General features: G+C 24.2%; 1 long non-coding RNA gene across 1 annotated transcript in view; it reads left to right on the forward strand.

Moving 5' to 3' along the window:
* The window catches only part of LOC135953243 (uncharacterized), a 129,515-nt gene extending 120,223 nt beyond the window's left edge, over window positions 1–9,292 (forward strand). The window contains exon 3 of the long non-coding RNA XR_010576201.1: window positions 9,171–9,292. This is a non-coding gene — a long non-coding RNA (uncharacterized LOC135953243). The remainder of the gene's footprint in view (window positions 1–9,170) is intronic.
* Window positions 9,293–11,345: the final 2,053 nt, after the last annotated feature.

The following is an 11,345-nucleotide window of genomic DNA, read 5'->3' on the forward strand; positions in this document are numbered from 1 at the left end:
CTTTGAAATAAAGTAAACCAATTAGTTCAACATTATATTTGAGGTGCTTTTTATCATAATACAAATAAGTTTTAAAAAGTACCAATTATAAAAAAGTACCTTTTGTGTTTTTTTTTTATTTCAAAATATCAAAATATTAAAAAACATAAAAAATTAATGATTTAAAAAGTACTTTTGTGTTTTTGGTACTTTGGTTTTTTTTGGGAAAAAAATCCAAAAAAAAAGTACTTTTTAAATTATCACCCTTTTTTTTATTAATTTTTACCATTTTTACCAGGCATTTTTTTATGAAGAGCTAAATTTTGTAAATAAGGTACTTTTTTTATATGTTTTGTTACTTTTGATTAAAAGAGCTAAACATTTAAGGCCGTATTCATAAACAAATTTTAAATTTAAACAACGTTTTAAAATCAAATTTAGTTTGCTTTAAAACATTGTTTAAATTTAAAATTTTTTATGAATAAGGGGGTTAGAAAATAATTTTTGTTTTTCATTTGGTAATTTCGATTTTTTCTTAAAGTACCATTTTAAGTACTTTTTTGTGTTTTGATTTTCTAATTCTAGTAAAATTTTCCTTGCTTTACTTTCAAATGCCTTAGTTTTATAAACTTTTATGACTGTTTAAAAACTATTTCCTTTAAAACAGTTTAATCCTTTTAATTTTCAAAAAGAATTTCTATTTTAAAAATGTCCTCATAAATAAAAAAAACTTTTGTTTTATTTTTTATTTTTTGTAAAATTTGAATTATTCTCAAAAATCACGCAAAATATTTGCCTGTAACGGGGTTTTATTTTATTTTCAAACGAATATTCAGTTGAAACATTCTTCTTGTATGAAATCAATGTAACAATATCGTAAATTCTTCTTCCTTTAACAAGGACATTATTTTCACAATTTATTATTATTTTGTATTTTTTTTTCATGTTTTCATATAAATGTATGTATTTTACCTTGCACTTGATAATTGAAAAACGTTTCTTTTTTTTTTTTGCAACTGCAAACTAACGACAGCGACAACAAGAACAACAAGTATCTGATAAATTCAAAGGCATACAATTTTGTATAAGGTCATGAAGGAAACAGTGGAAAAAGAAAGACGTACACAGTAAAGTAAAGTTTTTTTTTATTCACTCTCGGTTTAAAGCCACAGAATGTTGTAAGCAAAAAAAAAAAAGAAAAGTAATTGGGAAGACCAGCTGTGAACTTCATGAAAATGGAAATGGAAATTAGAAGTTTAGGAGCGAACTAGTTCAAACCAATTACTACTCAGCCCAACAACTCAAATTGCTGGACTAGTTTGGTAGTTCATTTATTTATGTAGCTGAAGATGGAAGAAGTCATGAACTTATCTACTATTGTTTCTCAAGTAACTAGCGAAATAATAGGAACTACTGAACTAAAAGTGGGCGACAATCTTAATTTTGGAATTTTATGTTTTTTTTTTATTTCTATTTTTATATCAGTTTAACCTTCAATCTGTTCACCTTAAATTCCATAAACGTATTAACGTTTTATGTTTTGTTTTCATTGGTTGTGTATATACGTTTTTTTGTCTTGCCACTGTATGACTGTGTTTCTTGCTGTTTAACTTGTAATATTTTGCTACTTCCCCGATAACAAGGACTTGGAACATGAATGAGAATGATTTTTTGTTTTGTTTCTTGCAGTTGTTTACTTTCGTATGCATATGACTGCCAAGATATTCAAAAATTTTACAAAATGTCTTAAGCTAAAACAATAAAGGAATGAATTCATAAACATGAAGCTACGAGAAGTAAAAAATTAAAAATATTATGTCATTCTTCTAAACTAAGACCGAAAATAAGAAGCCCACTTAACATTTTGATAATTTTTCAATATTTTTTGATGTTTACCCAATTGTTTACATGAAGTAAACAGTTGAAATTTTTAAGTTTATTGAGTTTTAATCCATTTCTTGAAAATAAAAATGATTTTAAGCACATTTTCTGAATTTTACATTGTTTACTCCATTGTTGACATTAGGTAAATAATGTTTTTTTTTTAGTTTTATTAATTTTTGAAATGAGGCATGAGTTTCTAAAATATTTATAAAATTTTCTAATATTTACATTGTTTACCTCATTCTTTACACTAGGTAAACAATTGAAATTTTAATTTCGTTAAAACTTTTTAGGTTTATTAACATTTTGATAATTTTTCAATATTTTTTAATAATTACCCAATTGTTTACATGAGGTAAACAAAACAATTGAAATTTTTAATTTTAATGAGTTTTTATTTTTAAGAAATAGAATAATTCTTAAAAATAAAAACGATATTTTCTGAAATTTACAATATTTACATTTTTTACCTCATTGTTTACATTAGGTAAACAATGTAATTTTTTAGGATTTTATACATTTTTGAAATGTAACATGAGTTTTTAAAATATTTATAGATTTTTTGCAATATTTACATTGTTTACCCCATTCTTTACATTAGGTAAACAATGGAAAATTTTTGTTTCATTGAAACTTTTTAGGTTTATTAAGATTTTCTATAACATTTTGATAATTTTTCAATATTTACCCAATTGTTTACATGAGGTAAACAATTGAAATTTTTAATTTTATTGAGTTTTATTCTATCTATAAAATAAAAACGATTTTAACCATATTTTCTGAATTTTACAATATTTACATTTTTTACCTCATTGTTTACATTAGGTAAACAATGTAATTTTTTTAGGATTTTATCCATTTTTGAAATGTAACATGAGTTTTTAAAACATTTATAAAATTTTCTAATATTTACATTGTTTACCCAATTGTTTACATTAGGTAAATAATTGAAATTTTAATTTCATTAAAACTTTTTATATTTTTTGAATTTTTTGATTTTCTAAAATATTTTAGTAATTTTTCAATATTTACATTGTTTACCCAATTGTTTACATGAGGTAAACAATTAATATTTTTAGTTGTATTGAGATTTTTTCTAGTTCTTGAAATTAAAAACGAGTTTCAACAAAATTTTCTGAATTTTACAAGGTTTACATTGTTTACTTCATTGTTGACATTAGGTAAACTATGTAATTTTTTTAGATTTAATTCATTTTTGAAATGTAACATGAGTTATTTAAATATTTATAAAATGTTCTAATATTTACATTGTTTACCCCATTCTTTACATTAGGTAAACAATTGAAGATTTTAGTTTCATTGAGATTTTTTCGATTTCTTTAAATTGAAAAACAGTTTCTACAATATTTTGGTAATTTTTCAATATTTCCATTGTTTACCCAATTGTTTACATCAGGTAAACAAATAAAAAATTCAGTTTCGTTACAACCTTTTACATTTTTGGAGATTTAAGAAGATTTTTTAAAACATTTTTATAATTATTCAATATTTACCTTGTTTACCCAATTGTTTACATGAGGTAAGCAATTGAAGTTTTTAGTTGTATTGAGATTTTTTCGATTTCTTGAAAACTAGTTTCTATAAAATTTTTTTTTTAAATTTTTACAATATTTACATTGTTTACTCCATTGTTTACATAAGGTAAACTACATATTTTTTTAAGATTTTATCCATTTTTGAAATTTTTTTAAAACATTTATATAATTTTGCAATATTTACAAATTTACATTGTTTACCTCATTCTTTACATTTGATAAATAACTGAATTTTATTATTTTAAATAATAAATAATATAAAATCTTTATAAAATTTAAGTAGTTTCTTATTTTTCCTTAAATTAAAAATTGTTGACATTGTGTAAACAATGTATTTAAAGGTAAATAATATAAAATCTTGATGTTAAAATTTAAAAAAAAAATTTAAACATTTAAATTTTAACATCAAGATTTTATATTATTTATCTTTAAATACATTGTTTACACAATATCAACAATTTTTAATTTATGGAAAAATAAGTTATAAAATGTGCTCATAAAACATTCCGAATAGCTTTAGTTCTCTGCCTGCTGGATTGTCTATTGCATGTATGATGAAGTGTAGATTTTTAATAATAAACTCACACATAAAATCTCTTTTACAAAAACACTCACTCTCCTACTGTCTTGCCATCCCACACGACCAAATAATCGAAAATGTATTCCCTTTTACGGAAAACTTCACAAAATTTTTTCCCAAAATTATTCGAAATTTGTTTAAAAATAAAAATGTTCTTAATATTGCTAAAAATTCTGAATAATTTTTCAAAAATTTAATCCGAGAATCCTGAGAACATTTTGAAAATAACAAAACTTTGTAATAGTAAACAAATCTCGATCAATATTGCCAATGATTCATTGATGATTTGAATTATTTCAAATCATTTGCGATAGTTGTTCACATATGTTGGTAAGTGGAACATTTTCCATTTTCAAATCCTCTGATCAGTTGGGATATTCTGAAATTTGCTCAGTGCCAGCAGTTGTTTAGTTTATGTTTAAATGATAATTGAAATAATAAGTAACAAAAACAGCATGAAAATTATGATGAAAACATACCATTAAAATCAGTACGGTTTCATATATAAATAAAAAAGAAGAGATACAAAAATAAAAATGAAATTAAGTTTTTGGATAATATTCTTAAAGAAACATTATAACAACACACTCCTAAATAAATGAAATTGTTCGTAAAATAAAACAGAATATTTGAGTAACAAAAATGAGGATATAACAAGACCGAGAAAAAGATTTATTTTAATGAAATAATAAAAAAGGAAATAAATTTAAGGAATTTTTTTTTTCACGGGAAATGCAAGACAGTCTCTGCTAAAAAAAAACTACTTTAAAAAAGTGATTGAAAATTTAAAATGTAACGAAACTTTTTAATTAAAAACAATATGAAAAATAATATTTTTTAAGCAATAAACTGCTTTAGGATCTTAAATACCAGTGAAAACTAAAAAAGTACTTTTTTATATTTTTGGTACTTTTCACATTTTTTATTATAAATAGTATAAACAAACAAAATAACACGATAAAGAAAATGCTGTTTTTAAAAAAGTACCTAAAAAGGTACTTTTTATTCTTAAAAATTAATTAAGTAACAACTTAAAAAATCTCAAAAAATTAGAATTCAAATTAATAAAAAATTCTAATAACTTAGGCTGAAACATTAAAAAATATTAATATTAAAACTTAAAAAGTCGTGAAAATTAAAAAAGTACTTTTTTAAATGTTTGGTATTTTTGATTTATTCTCCAATAAAATTATAAATTTAACCACAAAACTGTAAAAAACATATTTTCACTTACTCAACAAAGTTCAGCAAATAGTACTTTTTGATAATAGTGGTACTTTTGGTATCTTATATCATAATAAAATTGTATTACCAAAAATATAAAAGTACATTTTTGTTTCTTATTGCAGAACATAAATTTATTTATTTATAAAAGTAACAAAACAAGTTTCTACTTTTTATAATGGTTACCCAAAATGTACTTTTTAATAATTTTGCTATTTTCGGTACTAAAAGTGTAGAAGTACTTTTTTAATTTTTGAAATAAAAAATTCTTTAAAAACTTATATTTATATAAAAACTATAAAGTACTATTTTGCTTTTTGGTATTTTTGCCAACTTAATTCTAAATTTAACCATAAAACTATAAAATTAACATGATTATAATTATACCCTTCACCAAGAGTGGCAAGGGTATAAATAAGTTTGTAATTTCTACATTTTTCATTTACCACCCCACAAAGTATAAATATTCTGGATTGTTATAGATATCGAAGTCAAAGCGAAATCAACTTTCCGTCGCCCCTATATAACTTACATACATGATTCATACCGAGCCGGAAGAATTCCCGACAAAATCGACAAAAATCGGCCCACAAATAGCTGAGATATAAGGAAAAAACCTTCCCGGTTTTTGCCCTATTTTTGATCTATATCTGGATTACTAAGTCATTAATATAGACAATATGGATATCTAATGATAGATATTTCAAAGTCCATTGAAGCGATGTAGATAAGTTGGACCTACAATGGGTCAAAATCGGGAAAAATATTTTTTAACCCGAATTTTTTTTTTCATCAATAAAATTTTTTTTTAAATAAAAAGAAAAAATTTAAAAACTAAAAAAAAAAAATTTGGAAAAAACTTTTTTTAAAAAAAATTAAGAAAAAATTTCAAAAAAAAAAATTTTGAAAAAAAATTAAATTTTGTTGACCTAAAAATATTTAAAAAAATTTATTTTAAAGTATAATTTGGTGAAGGGTATATAAGATTCGGCACAGCCGAATATAGCTCTATTAATTGTTTGTTATTATAAAACTGTTTATAAAAATATAAAAGTACTTTTCTATTTTTTTTTTTGTTAAATAAAACTAGTTGATCTTGAAAATTTAAAAATGTCCTTTTTCGTTTTAAATTAGCTTTTTAGTACTTTTTGAAATATTTAATATATGGGGGATTTCACGTCAAGTGAACCAATTTTTAAAATCGATGTTAGACCTATTGAATAGTAATTCAGACACAATTTTTCAACAAGATCGGTCCAGAACTCTCCGAGTTAGAGGGGGTCAAAATTTGAAATTTTGACCAAACATGTAATTTTCTCATCCGTGTAACTTATTACCTATTGTTCTTAGCAAAATGTGTTCCAAATAGTTTAGATAGCTATTTCTTCAATCTTTCGAAAAAAAATATTTAAAAAAAATGTTTAATATTTTTTTCCGAAATCAAAAACTTTTTTAATTTTTTTTTTCAAAATGGACCCTTTTTTTAATTTTTTTTGCCAAAAAGAAAGCTTGGATATTTTCCTTTCAGACGTATTTGGTCGCTTAGTGGGATGCGAGTGGGATATATTTCAAAATAAATATTTTGTAACTCAAAACATGCAATTTTTTATTATTATTATTTTTTTTTTTTTTTTTCAAAATCGAACTTTTTTCCAAAATGGGCACTTTTTTAAAATTTTTCTTTTGCTCAAAAGAAAGGTTGGGTCTAGTCCTTTAAGATATATTTGGTCGCTTAGTGGGATGCGAGTGGGATATATAGCAAAATAAATGTTTTGTAACTCAAGATATACAATTTTTGATTTTTTTTTTGCTCAAAAGAAAGCTCTATTCCTTTAACCCTTAAATGCATGATTTTTACTTTTATTTTTCTATAAAGTATCAAATATTTAGTTGATTTTTATTTATTATATTTCCTTTAGCTTTAGTTTGATTTAGAATTTATTTAGCTGAAACTTTTCGTACTCCATTTGATTTTTCGGAATTAGAATCTGAATTAGTATCAAGCTCATATTCGTCTAAAATTAAGTGGAACTGGAATGTAGACAATTGGCAACAATATGCATTAAAGGGTTAAGAGCTTTTTGGTCTCGTAGTGGGATAAATTGTAACCAGCGTGAAGTCAATGGTCACTTTAGTGTCTCTAAGTATCCTACAGTGTAGTCACTTTAAACGTTTGTCTTGTACTGCACTTTAATGTGAGTAATTCGCACAAACTGGTTTTATGCAAATTGTGTTGATATAATTCTCATACAGATTATTTTTTCGTTTGCTTAAGTAATTTGGTGTGCTTCAATATTTAGATACTATTTTTTATTAAATATTTAATATGTAAGTAATTTCTACTTTTACTTAAAATTGTCTTTTTATTCCCTCTTTATAAATAAAATGCATGTACCTTTATAAATATAGACATTTTTATTTTAAAAATAATCTATTTATTGTTCATAAATCCCCATTGCTTGTTTCCTTTAATAACGATTAAGGCCATTTCAAATAATTTTTTCTATTAACTCTTTCCTCAAAACATTTTTAAACAAAAAAAAAATGAAATCTTTTTATTAACAAACAAACAAAAATTCTTTGAAAAGTAAATGTTTTTATTTCTAAATTTTCATAGCATTTGTTTACATTTTTATTTTATATAAATGTTTACAAAATGTTATTTAATATACTCAAATATATACATTTTAAGCGTACAACATAGAATTATAACAAGAAATACCTATATAATGAAAAATGTTGAGACAGGGATTCTGAAATTAGAAAATGTTCTGTTCAAATATAGAGACCAGACAACATTAATGACATAAGTATACTGGAGAAATAATGTCTCAACTTAATTCTTTAAGGAATTTTTATCAATTTGGTTCGTTTTATCAGTTCGGCTTCTTAAAAAGAGTTAGTTCGTTCTTTTAGTTAAATCTCTAATTCAATTGAACTAAATTTTTATTATAAATTTGTGTATTTAAATAATATTGGGAACCTCTGCTGCAAATTTTTCTGCAGTACACACTTTTTTGGCGTAGCCCTAGGGTAAATTTGTAATGTTTTTCTCCTTTTTTTTTATTTAATTTATATATTACTTTGCTTTATGTTCTATGCCAGCCAGTTATACAGTCTTTTAGTGCGTCTGTCTGTCTGTCTCTCTACATGTAGGTACATATAACACATGTTACTTATATATTTTCTGCTTTGGTCCCTAACTAGAAACCATTACATTAGCTTTACTTTTTTATTTAAATTATTTTTGAAAAAAAAAAATTGTTGTAGTGACTACCACGACGCTGTGAAAATATTTTATTATATATGTAGAGGTAGTAAAGTGTTTGTTTTAAAATAAACCTTTAAAAAATGTCTGTTTCAATTTAAACTTCATTAAAAATTTAATAATCACCTGGAAAAGGCCTCCCTCAACATAGCACCAGTAATAAAATTTAATAATTTTCAGTATGTGTGTGAGAGAAAGAGAGAGAGTGAAAGATTACGTTGTTCCTGGCGTATAAGTGATATTAATTATTTATAAATTAAATTTGTTTAATTATAACATGTGAAAATATTTCAGTATAACGGAAAAATGAAAAGCATCAGGTAATTAAATTTGTTTCTAAATTAGTCTCAACAAACACACTTTAATTTAGTTAAGAATATCAAAACATATGAGGAATATGTTTGCTAATACCAACAAACTTCAAACAGATTAGTTTATAGGGAAAGAAAGGAAAGTTATAAGCAAAAAATTAAAGATGTGAAAGAAATAAAAACTTTTTAATTTTCTCTCAAAATTTTATAGTTTGTTAACAATTTGTTATTTTATTACCCTAACTCTGCTGTCAAAGACCTAACTCAGTTGTCAAAAACCTAAGTGAGTTATTATTTTGTGTTTTTTTCTAGTTTCCGCTCTACACTTAACATTTATATTATAATTTTTGAAATTTTTCTCTTTGCAGATTCCAAATTACATTTGATTATGTAAATTATCAAGAAGGCTGGCGTAAAATTTATTTAACAGCATTAAAATTCCATAATTTGACTGCAAGATGTTATATTTTCCTTCAAAATATCACTTTAGGTATGTATTTTTAAATATTTTCACAAACATCTTCGAAATTCAACAATATTTCCATACTATTTTTATTTCCATACTATTCTATATGAATTTGTCATTGCATTTTGTAATTTCCACATTTTCAATTTCCGAACCCATAAAGTTCTGAATCGTTATAGCCAATGATTTCAACATTTCCGTCTGTCTATCTGAAATTAACTTTCCGTAGCACCTTTTTTATTTTTTATTTTTTTAAACAAACACAAACTGAGAAGCGTTTTGCTTGTCTGCAGATACACCCAGAGTCTCTGACGGGAATCGAACCCGCAACCATCAGACTAATAGTCCAGCACACTATCGAATAGTCTATCGGGGCACCCAAAATAACTTATAACCATTATTGATACATCAATATATCGGTTATAGTCCTGGTTCGGTTGCTATATAGAATCGGGAAAATCGGTCCACAAATTGCTAAAATATAAGCAACAACTACCCCGATTTTTAATATATTTTCGTCCTATATCTCCACTACTAAGTCATGAATGTAGACTATATGGATATTAAAAGAAAAGCTTTACCAACGATAAACATAATTCCATAGAAATTTTGATCGAAAATGAGTCAAAGTCGAGAAAAATATTTTTTAATCCGAATTTTTTTCAAAAAAAAAAAATTGTTTCCAAAATTTTTTTTCACTTGATTTTCACTTAAATTTTTTTTTATTTTTATCAGAAAAATGTTATTTTCAAATACATTTTTTAACAAAAGAAACATTTTTTAGCCTTCACCATGAGTGGCAAGGGTATATATAAGTTTGTCATTCCGTTTATAATTTCAACATTTTTCATTTGAAACCCCATTCTGGATCGTTATAGATAGCCAAATTGATATAGCCAAGTCCGTCAGTATGTTGAAATCAACTTTCCGTAGCCCCCAAATAACTTACAAACATGACTGATACATTAATATATCGGGAATTCTACCGTGGCTATTTAAAATCGAGAAAATAGGCCCACAAATGACCGAGATACAACCTCGATTTTTGGCCTATTTTTTACCTATATCTGGATTATTAAGTCATTAATATAGACAATATGGATATCTAATGATAGATATTTCAAAGTCTCTTGCAACGATGTATAGGGATATAGTAATTTGGACCTACAATGGGTCAAAATCGGGAAAAATATTTTTTTAACTGGAATTTTTTTTAATAAAAAAATTTTTTGTGTGATCAATTTTTTGTTCACTAATAAATTAAATTTTTTTTTAAATTACAAAAAAATGTAAAAAAAAAATTTTGAAAATTTTGAGAAAAAAAAATTCACAATTTAAAAAAAAACAAGTAAGAGAGCTATATTCGGCTGTGCCGAATCTTAAATACCCTTCACCAAATTATACTTTAAAATAAAAATTTTAAATATTTTTAGGTAAACACAAATTCAATTTTATTTTTCCAATTTTTTGGAATTTTTTTTTAAATTTAGTGAAAAAAAAATTTGGGTTAAAAAATATTTTTTCGATTTTTGAGCTATTGTAGGTCCTACTTACTGTGGTCTTATATACGTCGTTGCAAAGATCTTTGAAATATCTATCATTAGATATCCATAATACAGATATAGGTCAAAATCTTGTGTAGAACATCATTTTCTGTAGAAAATCTTGAGTATAACAATATTTTCTGTAGAAAATCTGGAGTATAACAATATTTTCTGTAGAAAATCTTGTGAAGAACAATATTTTCTATAGAAAATCTTGTGAAGAACAATATTTTCTATAGAAAATCTTGTGTAGAACAATATTTTCTATAGAAAATCTTGTGTAGAACAATATTTTCTATAGAAAATCTTGTGTAGAACAATATTTTCTATAGAAAATCTTGTGTAGAACAACATTTTCTATAGAAAATCTTGTGTAGGACAACATTTTCTATAGAAAATCTTGTGTAGAACAATATTTTCTATAGAAAATATTTTCTGTAGAAAATCTTGAGTATAACAATATTTTCTGTAGAAAATCTTGTTATATTTTCTGTAGAAAATCTTGAGTATAACAATATTTGCTATAGAAAATC

This window comes from Calliphora vicina, chromosome 3 (genome assembly GCF_958450345.1).
Source record: "Calliphora vicina chromosome 3, idCalVici1.1, whole genome shotgun sequence".
NCBI lineage: Eukaryota > Metazoa > Arthropoda > Insecta > Diptera > Calliphoridae > Calliphora > Calliphora vicina.